Source organism: Physella acuta, unplaced genomic scaffold, assembly GCF_028476545.2.
Source record: "Physella acuta isolate Inbredline_101_S28 unplaced genomic scaffold, ASM2847654v3 ptg000355l, whole genome shotgun sequence".
NCBI classification, from domain to species: Eukaryota; Metazoa; Mollusca; class Gastropoda; family Physidae; genus Physella; species Physella acuta.
Window position 1 is genome coordinate 544,872 of NW_026731874.1, and position 13,543 is coordinate 558,414.

At 39.2% G+C, this 13,543-nt stretch overlaps 1 protein-coding gene across 1 annotated transcript in view; it reads left to right on the plus strand.

The window, feature by feature from the left end:
- Positions 1-13,002: 13,002 nt before the first annotated feature.
- LOC131941292 (soluble guanylate cyclase 88E) overlaps positions 13,003-13,543 on the plus strand; it is a 42,428-nt gene continuing 41,887 nt past the window's right edge. Inside the window, exon 1 of the mRNA XM_059300472.1 lies at positions 13,003-13,069. The gene's annotated coding sequence lies outside the window, so the exon portion shown is untranslated. The remainder of the gene's footprint in view (positions 13,070-13,543) is intronic.

Here is a 13,543-nt window from a genome sequence, read left to right on the forward strand (position 1 = left end):
GTCCGGATGACTAAAAATCAGTCAAAATGTCCGGATGACTAAAATCAGTCAAAATGTCCGGATGACTAAAATCAGTCAAAATGTCCGGATGACTAAAATCAGTCAAAATGTCCGGATGACTAAAATCAGTCAAAATGTCCGGATGACTAAAATCAGTCAAAATGTCCGGATGACTAAAATCAGTCAAAATGTCCGGATGAATAAAATCAGTCAAAATGTCCGGATGAATAAAATCAGTCAAAATGTCCGGATGACTAAAATCAGTCAAAATGTCCGGATGACTAAAATCAGTCAAAATGTCCGGATGACTAAAATCAGTCAAAATGTCCGGATGACTAAAATCAGTCAAAATGTCCGGATGACTAAAATCAGTCAAAATGTCCGGATGACTAAAATCAGTCAAAATGTCCGGATGACTAAAATCAGTCAAAATGTCCGGATGACTAAAATCAGTCAAAATGTCCGGATGACTAAAATCAGTCAAAATGTCCGGATGACTAAAATCAGTCAAAATGTCCGGATGACTAAAATCAGTCAAAATGTCCGGATGACTAAAATCAGTCAAAATGTCCGGATGACTAAAATCAGTAAAATGTCCGGATGACTAAAATAATGTGACGAAATTCATCGCTGACTAACCCATCTGACACGAATCGATGCACGAGTCTAGCAAGCTTTTAACCCAGACTCCAGGAGGAAACATGTTAATTGCTGGCACTTCCTGTTTTAATGTCTCCAGCCATGGCTGCACCGCCTGACTGTCACACAGTTGGACATTTTAGTCACGCCAGTGACTTTACACTCATAGTTTGTGTCACGCCAGTGACTTTACACTCATAGTTTGTGTCACGTCAGTGACTTTACACTCATAGTTTGTGTCACGTCAGTGACTTTACACTCATAGTTTGTGTCACGCCAGTGACTTTACACTCATAGTTTGTGTCACGTCAGTGACTTTACACTCATAGTTTGTGTCACGCCAGTGACTTTACACTCATAGTTTGTGTCACGTCAGTGACTTTACACTCATAGTTTGTGTCACGTCAGTAATAAACCGGGAGTCATCTCCCTTAAACTTTCTAGAATATTCTTATATAAAACTTCGGGGGATGGCAACTCGGGACATAGACATGATTTTTAATATATTTTTAATTAGTTAAACTTTTTAAAATAGAATCTCGTAGAAAAAGAATTGTACACCAAGTGAACAGCAAACAATGTGTGTATAATAGTGCGGAATATTAGAACTTAAAACTTCATATACTTTTTTTGAGAAATCGGAAATAGCGTTAAGTCAACGGAAATTCCTCAAAATTTAATTAAATGTGACATTTCGTTCATCTATGTCAAACAGTAATAATATATATATATATATATATATATATATATATATATATATATATATATATATATATATATATATATATAATACTTATATATGAAAATTCAGTGGCGTAGCGAGGTCGGGTGTCACCCGGTGCGGCACTTAATGGTGTCAACCCCCCCCCCCCAGAGGCGTAGAGACCCTTCCCGGGGACAAACTTTCAATTTTCGATGCAACCCCCCCCCCCCCCCCCCCCACTCAAACATTCGATTTGCACCTCTTAAAAGATTATTTAACACTCGAAATAATCACTTAATTAAGTGATTATCATTTTTCTCTATCTATATATATATATAGCAAAGTGGTCAGGTGCCCAATAGGGCACTTCCCGGCGCCGCAGGCGCGTCAAATTTGGCACGATGGTGCCTTGGGGCGATAGAACACGAGGGCCGGTGACGGTTGGCCGAAAAGTCTACGGAGAGGGGGGTCAAAACTGACCTCGACTGACCGGCGCCGTATATGGGCTATATTACGAAAAAAAAAATTCCTCCGACGACCCCCCTTGAAATTTTGTGAGGTGGTAGGAGAACGCCTTGGGGTGTCACAAAAAACTCGCCATGTCCGGGAAAATTCGGTAAATGGGTCAAAACTGACCAGTCGTATTTCCCTATATAATCTTTGTATTTTATGGGAAAAACAGAGGGTGATTTCAAAACGGAATTTAGGGCACTTACCGTCTTTACATCTGGCTAATTTTTTTTCATGCTCTTAGGTAAACGGCTTGACCTTTAGGGAAAACTGTCGGTTTCACTCAAAACCCTTGACGAGGACTAAAAAATGACCGCGAGTGAAATTCTCTTTATATGATCTCTATTACGAAAAAAAATTTCCTCCGACGACCCCCCTTGAAATTTTGTGAGGTGGTAGGAGAACGCCTTGGGGTGTCACAAAAAACTCGCCATGTCCGGGAAAATTCGGTAAATGGGTCAAAACTGACCAGTCGTATTTCCCTATATAATCTTTGTATTTTATGGGAAAAACAGAGGGTGATTTCAAAACGGATTTTAGGGCACTTACCGTCTTTACATCTGGCTAATTTTTTTTCATGCTCTTAGGTAAACGGCTTGACCTTTAGGGAAAACTGTCGGTTTCACTCAAAACCCTTGACGAGGACTAAAAAATGACCGCGAGTGAAATTCTCTTTATATGATCTCTATTACAAAAAAATTTCCTCCGACGACCCCCCTTGAAATTTTGTGAGGTGGTAGGAGAACGCCTTGGGGTGTCACAAAAAACTCGCCATGTCCGGGAAAATTCGGTAAATGGGTCAAAACTGACCAGTCGTATTTCCCTATATAATCTTTGTATTTTATGGGAAAAACAGAGGGTGATTTCAAAACGGATTTTAGGGCACTTACCGTCTTTACATCTGGCTAATTTTTTTTCATGCTCTTAGGTAAACGGCTTGACCTTTAGGGAAAACTGTCGGTTTCACTCAAAACCCTAGACGAGGACTAAAAAATGACCGCGAGTGAAATTCTCTTTATATGATCTCTATTACGAAAAAAAATTTCCGACGACGACCCCCCTTGAAATTTTGTGAGGTGGTAGGAGAACGCCTTGGGGTGTCACAAAAAACTCGCCATGTCCGGGAAAATTCGGTAAATGGGTCTAAACTGACCAGTCGTATTTCCCTATATAATCTTTGTATTTTATGGGAAAAACAGAGGGTGATTTCAAAACGGATTTTAGGGCACTTACCGTCTTTACATCTGGCTAATTTTTTTTCATGCTCTTAGGTAAACGGCTTGACCTTTAGGGAAAACTGTCGGTTTCACTCAAAACCCTTGACGAGGACTAAAAAATGACCGCGAGTGAAATTCTCTTTATATGATCTCTATTACAAAAAAATTTCCTCCGACGACCCCCCTTGAAATTTTGTGAGGTGGTAGGAGAACGCCTTGGGGTGTCACAAAAAACTCGCCATGTCCGGGAAAATTCGGTAAATGGGTCAAAACTGACCAGTCGTATTTCCCTATATAATCTTTGTATTTTATGGGAAAAACAGAAGGTGATTTCAAAACGGATTTTAGGGCACTTACCGTCTTTACATCTGGCTAATTTTTTTTCATGCTCTTAGGTAAACGGCTTGACCTTTAGGGAAAACTGTCGGTTTTACTCAAAACCCTTGACGAGGACTAAAAAATGACCGCGAGTGAAATTCTCTTTATATGATCTCTATTACGAAAAAAAATTTCCTCCGACGACCCCCCTTGAAATTTTGTGAGGTGGTAGGAGAACGCCTTGGGGTGTCACAAAAAACTCGCCATGTCCGGGAAAATTCGGTAAATGGGTCTAAACTGACCAGTCGTATTTCCCTATATAATCTTTGTATTTTATGGGAAAAACAGAGGGTGATTTCAAAACGGATTTTAGGGCACTTACCGTCTTTACATCTGGCTAATTTTTTTTTCATGCTCTTAGGTAAACGGCTTGACTTTTAGGGAAAACTGTCGGTTTCACTCAAAACCCTTGACGAGGACTAAAAAATGACCGCGAGTGAAATTCTCTTTATATGATCTCTATTACGAAAAAAAATTTCCTCCGACGACCCCCCTTGAAATTTTGTGAGGTGGTAGGAGAACGCCTTGGGGTGTCACAAAAAACTCGCCATGTCCGGGAAAATTCGGTAAATGGGTCAAAACTGACCAGTCGTATTTCCCTATATAATCTTTGTATTTTATGGGAAAAACAGAAGGTGATTTCAAAACGGATTTTAGGGCACTTACCGTCTTTACATCTGGCTAATTTTTTTTCATGCTCTTAGGTAAACGGCTTGACCTTTAGGGAAAACTGTCGGTTTCACTCAAAACCCTTGACGAGGACTAAAAAATGACCGCGAGTGAAATTCTCTTTATATGATTTCTATTACGAAAAAAAATTTCCTCCGACGACCCCCCTTGAAATTTTGTGAGGTGGTAGGAGAACGCCTTGGGGTGTCACAAAAAACTCGCCATGTCCGGGAAAATTCGGTAAATGGGTCTAAACTGACCAGTCGTATTTCCCTATATAATCTTTGTATTTTATGGGAAAAACAGAGGGTGATTTCAAAAAGGATTTTAGGGCACTTACTGTCTTTACATCTGGCTAATTTTTTGCATACTCTTAGGTAAATAGCTTGTATACTTATATATGAAATTTCATCAACCTAACTGTAATGGTACTCAAGTTATCGTGTTTACACACAGACAAGATTGCAAAACTATGTTTTTCTGACTCAGGGAGGTGTAAAACGTCGAGATTTGCAAAAATCTCGATTTTTTTGCACGATTACAAGACGTTCTCTATACTTCGTATATACGAGAAAGTAAAAATGTATGCAATCATATAATTAATTTTAATGTTATATAACCGTACACTTAACGATTTAAAAACAAACACAAACCGCAATATAACCTCTAACCCTAACACAAACCCTAACTCTAAACCTAATGCTAACCCAAATCCTAACTCTGACGGTCTGACCCTAACGCAAACTGTAACCCTAACCCAAATCCTTACTCTAACCCTAGCTGTTTGTTCATTACTATGTTATCTGTTTACAAGACATGAATGAGAAGTGACCAACAGATATAAATGTGTTTGTTTTTTATTTTCTCGGCCTGTTTGTGCGTTTGAACCGGTTCACCCGGCATGGTTGTGATTAGAGACGTCACGCTATCTTTGATCTCATGTTGTTTCCTGTTGGTCCCTCACTATTTACATGTGGCAGTAAAGTTGAGTTTGTCAGACTGTATTGTGGCGTACATGTATATATTATATATGTGCACATGAGCGTATGTGTATGTACGTGTATATTATGTGCATATGTGTATAAATATGTGTATAAATGCATAAATGCATTGTGACATCAAGAGTCCCTAGATAGTGCGCCATGCTGTACTGTGATTGGTCAGGCGTGTCGCCAGGGCCCGACTAAACAAGAACAATGATTAGTTAATTGCGAGACTTGGCCTTGAACGACAATCGAGGCTAGGAACATTTTATCACACGATACATTCTTGAGTATCGATATGCCTGTAATCGATATACGAAAGTATCGATATGCTTTTAAGCGATACGACAATCTGCGCTGATTGTTATTAAACTTGATGGTTGAATTGCTCAGGTTCTGAGGGGTCTACTAGATTTGGGTGAGATCTCTTTTATTTATTTTTAATTGTTTTCTTTTTTTTTGTTGTCTGGTTAATGTCATTAATTATGCCATTAATGACATTAATATTACATTAATGTCGTCCTTACTCGTCTCGTGCCCTTAATGGGCTATCTGTTATATCTGGTCTCTTAGTTCTATCTGTTCTAGAGGCCATTAGTTCTATGTGTTCTAGAGGCCATTAGTTCTATCTGTTCTAGAGGGCCATTAGTTCTATCTGTTATAGAGGCCATTAGTTCTATCTGTTCTAGAGGCCATTAGTTCTATCTGTTCTAGAGGCCATTAGTTCTATGTGTTCTAGAGGCCATTAGTTCTATCTGTTCTAGAGGCCATTAGTTCTATCTGTTCTAGAGGCCATTAGTTCTATCTGTTCTAGAGGTCATTAGTTCTATGTGTTCTTTCTAGAGGCCATTAGTTCTATGTGTTCTAGAGGCCATTAGTTCTATCTGTTCTAGAGGCCATTAGTTCTATCTGTTCTAGAGGCCATTAGTTCTATCTGTTATAGAGGGCCATTAGTTCTATCTGTTCTAGAGGCCATTAGTTCTATGTGTTCTTTCTAGAGGCCATTAGTTCTATGTGTTCTAGAGGCCATTAGTTCTATCTGTTCTAGAGGCCATTAGTTCTATCTGTTCTAGAGGCCATTAGTTCTATCTGTTATAGAGGGCCATTAGTTCTATCTGTTCTAGAGGGCCATTAGTTCTATCTGTTCTAGAGGCCATTAGTTCTATCTGTTATAGAGGCCATTAGTTCTATGTGTTCTAGAGGCCATTAGTTCTATCTGTTATAGAGGCCATTAGTTCTATCTGTTCTAGAGGCCATTAGTTCTATCTGTTCTAGAGGCCATTAGTTCTATCTGTTATAGAGGCCATTAGTTCTATGTGTTCTAGAGGCCATTAGTTCTATCTGTTATAGAGGCCATTAGTTCTATCTGTTCTAGAGGCCATTAGTTCTATCTGTTATAGAGGCCATTAGTTCTATCTGTTATAGAGGCTATTAGTTCTATCTGTTCTAGAGGCCATTAGTTCTATCTGTTCTAGAGGCCATTAGTTCTATGTGTTCTAGAGGCCATTAGTTCTATGTGTTCTAGAGGCCATTAGTTCTATGTGTTCTTTCTAGAGGCCATTAGTTCTATGTGTTCTAGAGGCCATTAGTTCTATCTGTTCTAGAGGCCATTAGTTCTATCTGTTCTAGAGGCCATTAGTTCTATCTGTTATAGAGGGCCATTAGTTCTATCTGTTCTAGAGGGCCATTAGTTCTATCTGTTCTAGAGGCCATTAGTTCTATCTGTTATAGAGGCCATTAGTTCTATGTGTTCTAGAGGCCATTAGTTCTATCTGTTATAGAGGCCATTAGTTCTATCTGTTCTAGAGGCCATTAGTTCTATCTGTTCTAGAGGCCATTAGTTCTATCTGTTCTAGAGGCCATTAGTTCTATCTGTTATAGAGGCCATTAGTTCTATGTGTTCTAGAGGCCATTAGTTCTATCTGTTATAGAGGCCATTAGTTCTATCTGTTCTAGAGGCCATTAGTTCTATCTGTTATAGAGGCCATTAGTTCTATCTGTTATAGAGGCCATTAGTTCTATCTGTTCTAGAGGCCATTAGTTCTATGTGTTCTAGAGGCCATTAGTTCTATCTGTTATAGAGGCCATTAGTTCTATCTGTTCTAGAGGCCATTAGTTCTATCTGTTCTAGAGGCCATTAGTTCTATGTGTTCTAGAGGCCATTAGTTCTATCTGTTATAGAGGCCATTAGTTCTATCTGTTCTAGAGGCCATTAGTTCTATGTGTTCTAGAGGCCATTAGTTCTATCTGTTCTAGAGGGCCATTAGTTCTATCTGTTCTAGAGGTCATTAGTTCTATCTGTTCTAGGGGCCATTAGTTCTATCTGTTCTAGAGGCCATTTATTTTGATTGAGCAGTGACGCGTGACAATCGATTCCTTCAACACGTCTTTAACAAAATGACCGTCACGCCTGACTGGCTTCGATATTTAACCAGGGGGGGTGTCAGGTTGGCCCGTTTGGCCTGACTAAGGGGTGGGGGGTGTGTTGACTGGAGAAGTAGGTAGCTTGGGGGGGTGTTCTTTTATTCCCTGGAGCTGATTGAAAAAAAAAATGTCATATTTATTGGCAAATGTCCCTCGTCAGTTGTCTCAATCTATCTCTGGTTACCCATTGACTCGGGCCGCTCTTGGTTCATTGGTGCGTGACGTCAAGGATCGAATTATTTCCGCGCTAATTAGCAAATAATCAGAGGGGTATTGAATTTTGCTCAGTCGATGGCAAGGTCATAATACCGTTGATTCATGACCGTCCAACTGATACACACCTGCCCAAATGACCGTCCAACTGATACACACCTGCCCAAATGACCGTCCAACTGATACACACCTGCCCAAATAACCGTCCAACTGATACACACCTGCCCAAATGACCGTCCAACTGATACACACCTGCCCAAATGACCGTCCAACTGATACACACCTGCCCAAATAACCGTCCAACTGATACACACCTGCCCAAATGACCGTCCAACTGATACACACCTGCCCAAATGACCGTCCAACTGATACACACCTGCCCAAATGACCGTCCAACTGATACACACCTGCCCAAATGACCGTCCAACTGATACACACCTGCCCAAATGACCGTCCAACTGATACACACCTGCCCAAATGACCGTCCAACTGATACACACCTGCCCAAATGACCGTCCAACTGATACACACCTGCCCAAATAACCGTCCAACTGATACACACCTGACCAAAACGAATTTTAACTCTGCTCAAGTCAGAATTACATCCTTGTATGTATGTATGCATGTAAGGGCCATGTGGCAATGCGTGTTAGCAAGAGAACCCGACAACTGTTTTAGTTAGATGGATCAATTGTTATATCTAGACTAAGTATGAAATCAAATACCTTACGAATTATCAACGTTTGACCGATTGCCAATGAACGGACGTGTAATTTAATATATTTTTACCTTACAGAGACAGTACTGAAATCGTACAAAAATTCAAAATCGATAGTTTTACAAACCTCGACGTTTTACTCTTCCCTGAGCCGGAAAAGTTTAGCAATTTTATCTCTCTCTCTCTCTCTCTCTCTGTGTGTGTGTGTGTGTGTGTGTGTGAACACGATAACTTGAGTACCGTTTGTGTTATGCTGACGGAATTTGATACATCAGTTTATTATTTCAAATATGTTGTGTATCAACTTTTGAATGATTTCCAGTACCGGAAGTGTTACCGTACTTCTTATTTCTGCCAACCACTGGAGCACGATTCAAGAAATCTCAAATATAAGCATTTCATTGTATGCGCATCATTCTGTCAAATTGAGCTATTTCCGATAAAGGAAGTTGTTCTTTACTCTCCGTGTGGACTGGTACAGTTCGTGTGACCAAATTTCTTATAGCCAAGTAGGGTATAAGATCTTATGCTTAAATAACTTACAACTTTTGAACTATTTCCAATAAACGGAAGTGGTACTTTATTTTATTTCCGTTTTCTAAATACCTGTAACTTTATTACCGTTTTAGCTAGGCAAACAAAATTTTATATTTAAAGTAGGCCTATACATCTTATTTTCTTGATCCTGTCAAATTTTAGTCATGTTTTGAATGATTTTTGCTGAACAGAAATATTACTTTACGCTTTTACCGATTTCTGAAAAAAAAAATCACTTCTACAGGATCGATTTCTTCCAAATTTTTCACGTAGGTCTAGCCTTGATGACATTTTTTTACGCAGGTCTAGACTTGACATTTTTCACGTAGGTCTAGACTTGATGACATTTTTTCACGTAGGGCTAGACTTGATGACATTGCATTCTGAAATAGAATTTGGCTGAATTAGATGTTCAATTAACTTTATTAAAATTAATCAATATTTTCTTTATAAAGCACTAACTGTCCGCTCTAAGCATAATTTACGTTCACTTGGTCCGCAATTCTTTTTTTTACGCTGTGCTATATTTGTAATGTAACGGAATGTTGAGGTGAGACCACTGCTGCTAATATGTTTTATAACATATTTAGAATTTACAAAATGTTTACAACACTTTCAAACAACAGTAAAATCCAAAAAAAAATCTCGAAGTTTCTCTCGATTTTGTCTTAATCGTATCAACTATTGCCATAGCCCAATTAGACCAGAAGGGACATAATTATCTTCCCAACTCTGTATGTTAAATGGAGGTCAAGGTTAAGTGTAGCTAGCTGTTAGTTATATATTTCAAAGCTTTTATTTATGTTAATGTTTGTTTGTTTGTTGAATGTGGCAAATCTTGAAACGCCATTTTAACCCACTTTGAATGCAGTGATTTCGTTCCCAGACATACTTGTCTCCGATGACAATGCAAGAATAGCTTAATTTGAAATCCACCGAGGCAATGGATTAATCATAAAAATAATGGCGAGAGTTCTAGCCCCATTAAATACTAGCTTGATCGGCTTTCTGGCAGTCAATTGTGGTTTCACGGTTCACTGATTTTTTGACTTGAGTGTCGCCCGCGAACTGAGAAGGGGCAGATCGCAAGTTACTCATCTCAAAGCAAATCATTTAGTATTATGTGCTTTCGACTTTATTAAGAACTAATTACTAAAACGCGGAAATCAAACAAATATAACAACTTTTAGATGTCAGTGTGTAGCTAGATGTCAGTGTGTAGCTAGATGTCATATATGTCAGTGTGTAGCTAGATGTCAGTGTGTAGCTAGATGTCATAGATGTCAGTGTGTAGCTAGATGTCAGTGTGTAGCTAGATGTCATAGATGTCAGTGTGTAGATAGATGTCATAGATGTCAGTGTGTAGCTAGATGTCAGTGTGTAGCTAGATGTCATAGATGTCAGTGTGTAGCTAGATGTCAGTGTGTAGCTAGATGTCATAGATGTCAGTGTGTAGATAGATGTCATAGATGTCAGTGTGTAGCTAGATGTCAGTGTGTAGCTAGATGTCATAGATGTCAGTGTGTAGATAGATGTCATAGATGTCAGTGTGTAGCTAGATGTCAGTGTGTAGCTAGATGTCAGTGTGTAGCTAGATGTCAGTGTGTAGTTAGATGTCATAGATGTCAGTGTGTAGCTAGATGTCAGTGTGTAGCTAGATGTCATAGATGTCAGTGTGTAGATATATGTCATAGATGTCAGTGTGTAGCTAGATGTCAGTGTGTAGCTAGATGTCAGTGTGTAGCTAGATGTCAGTGTGTAGCTAGATGTCAATGATGTCAGTGTGTAGCTAGATGTCAGTGTGTAGCTAGATGTCAATGATGTCAGTGTGTAGCTAGATGTCAGTGTGTAGATATATGTCATAGATGTCAGTGTGTAGCTAGATGTCAGTGTGTAGCTAGATGTCAGTGTGTAGCTAGATGTCAATGATGTCAGTGTGTAGCTAGATGTCAGTGTGTAGCTAGATGTCATAGATGTCAGTGTGTAGCTAGATGTCATAGATGTCAGTGTGTAGCTAGATGTCAGTGTGTAGCTAGATGTCAGTGTGTAGCTAGATGTCATAGATGTCAGTGTGTAGCTAGATGTCTTTATCTCGCTGCTCGCGAGCTTATGATGACCACGTGACTAGAGCGCGAGCGGGGGATTATGACGTCAGATTAGCCTCGCACGTTTACCCGGTGTTTGTTGCTGTACGGGTGTGAGTAGAGAAAGTTGGATACACAATTTCTGTGTGAGTAGAGAAAGTTGGATACACAATTTCTGGGTGAGTAGAGAAAGTTGGATACACAATTTCTGGGTGAGTAGAGAAAGTTGGATACACAATTTCTGTGTGAGTAGAGAAAGTTGGATACACAATTTCTGTGTGAGTAGAGAAAGTTGGATACACAATTTCTGGGTGAGTAGAGAAAGTTGGATACACAATTTCTGTGTGAGTAGAGAAAGTTGGATACACAATTTCTGGGTGAGTAGAGAAAGTTGGATACACAATTTCTGTGTGAGTAGAGAAAGTTGGATACACAATTTCTGGGTGAGTAGAGAAAGTTGGATACACAATTTCTGTGTGAGTAGAGAAAGTGGGATACACAATTTCTGGGTGAGTAGAGAAAGTTGGATACACAATTTCTGTGTGAGTAGAGAAAGTTGGATACACAATTTCTGGGTGAGTAGAGAAAGTTGGATACACAATTTCTGTGTGAGTAGAGAAAGTTGGATACACAATTTCTGGGTGAGTAGGGAAAGTTGGATACACAATTTCTGTGTGAGTAGAGAAAGTTGGATACACAATTTCTGGGTGAGTAGAGAAAGTTGGATACACAATTTCTGTGTGAGTAGAGAAAGTTGGATACACAATTTCTGTGTGAGTAGAGAAAGTTGGATACACAATTTCTGGGTGAGTAGAGAAAGTTGGATACACAATTTCTGTGTGAGTAGAGAAAGTTGGATACACAATTTCTGGGTGAGTAGAGAAAGTTGGATACACAATTTCTGGGTGAGTAGAGAAAGTGGGATACACAATTTCTGTGTGAGTAGAGAAAGTGGGATACACAATTTCTGTGTGAGTAGAGAAAGTTGGATACACAATTTCTGTGTGAGTAGAGAAAGTTGGATACACAATTTCTGTGTGAGTAGAGAAAGTTGGATACACAATTTCTGTGTGAGTAGAGAAAGTTGGATACACAATTTCTGTGTGAGTAGAGAAAGTTGGACACACAATTTCTGGGTGAGTAGAGAAAGTGGGATACACAATTTCTGGGTGAGTAGGGAAAGTTGGATACACAATTTCTGTGTGAGTAGAGAAAGTTGGACACACAATTTCTGTGTGAGTAGAGAAAGTGGGATACACAATTTCTGTGTGAGTAGAGAAAGTTGGATACACAATTTCTGGGTGAGTAGAGAAAGTTGAATACACAATTTCTGGGTGAGTAGAGAAAGTTGGATACACAATTTCTGGGTGAGTAGAGAAAGTTGGATACACAATTTCTGGGTGAGTAGAGAAAGTTGGATACACAATTTCTGTGTGAGTAGAGAAAGTTGGATACACAATTTCTGTGTGAGTAGAGAAAGTTGGATACACAATTTCTGGGTGAGTAGAGAAAGTTGGATACACAATTTCTGTGTGAGTAGAGAAAGTGGGATACACAATTTCTGTGTGAGTAGGGAAAGTTGGATACACAATTTCTGTGTGAGTAGAGAAAGTTGGATACACAATTTCTGTGTGAATAGAGGAAGTTGGATTCACAATTTCTGTGTGAGTAGAGAAAGTTGGATACACAATTTCTGTGTGAGTAGAGAAAGTTGGATACACAATTTCTGTGTGAATAGAGGAAGTTGGATTCACAATTTCTGTGTGAGTAGGGAAAGTTGGATACACAATTTCTGTGTGAGTAGAGAAAGTTGGATACACAATTTCTGTGTGAATAGAGGAAGTTGGATTCACAATTTCTGTGTGAGTAGAGAAAGTTGGATACACAATTTCTGTGTGAGTAGAGAGAGTTGGATACACAATTTCTGTGTGAATAGAGAAAGTTGGATACACAATTTCTGTGTGAGTAGAGAAAGTTGGATACACAATTTCTGGGTGAGTTTAGGGCAATAGTTAGATATTAACTTTCAGGGTTAGTAGAGAAATATAGTCGGATACAAAATTTAAGGATGAACTTAGAAAAGACTAGTTATTTTCTGACAATCTTTAGTCAAATTGGGATTTGTAATAGACAAGCAAGTAGGTCAGTGTTAAATATGCTAGATGGTCAGTTGTAGACAGACTAGATGGTCAGTTGTAGACAGACTAGATGGTCAGTTGTAGACAGACTAGATGGTCAGTTGTAGACAGACTAGATGGTCAGTTGTAGACAGACTAGATGGTCAGTTGTAGACAGACTAGATGGTCAGTTGTAGACAGACTAGATGGTCAGTTGTAGACAGACTAGATGGTCAGTTGTAGACAGACTAGATGGTCAGTTGTAGACAGACTAGATGGTCAGTTGTAGACAGACTAGATAGTCAGTTGATAACCTGTTGCTAAGCGAGCAGTATAGCACTTATTAACGAC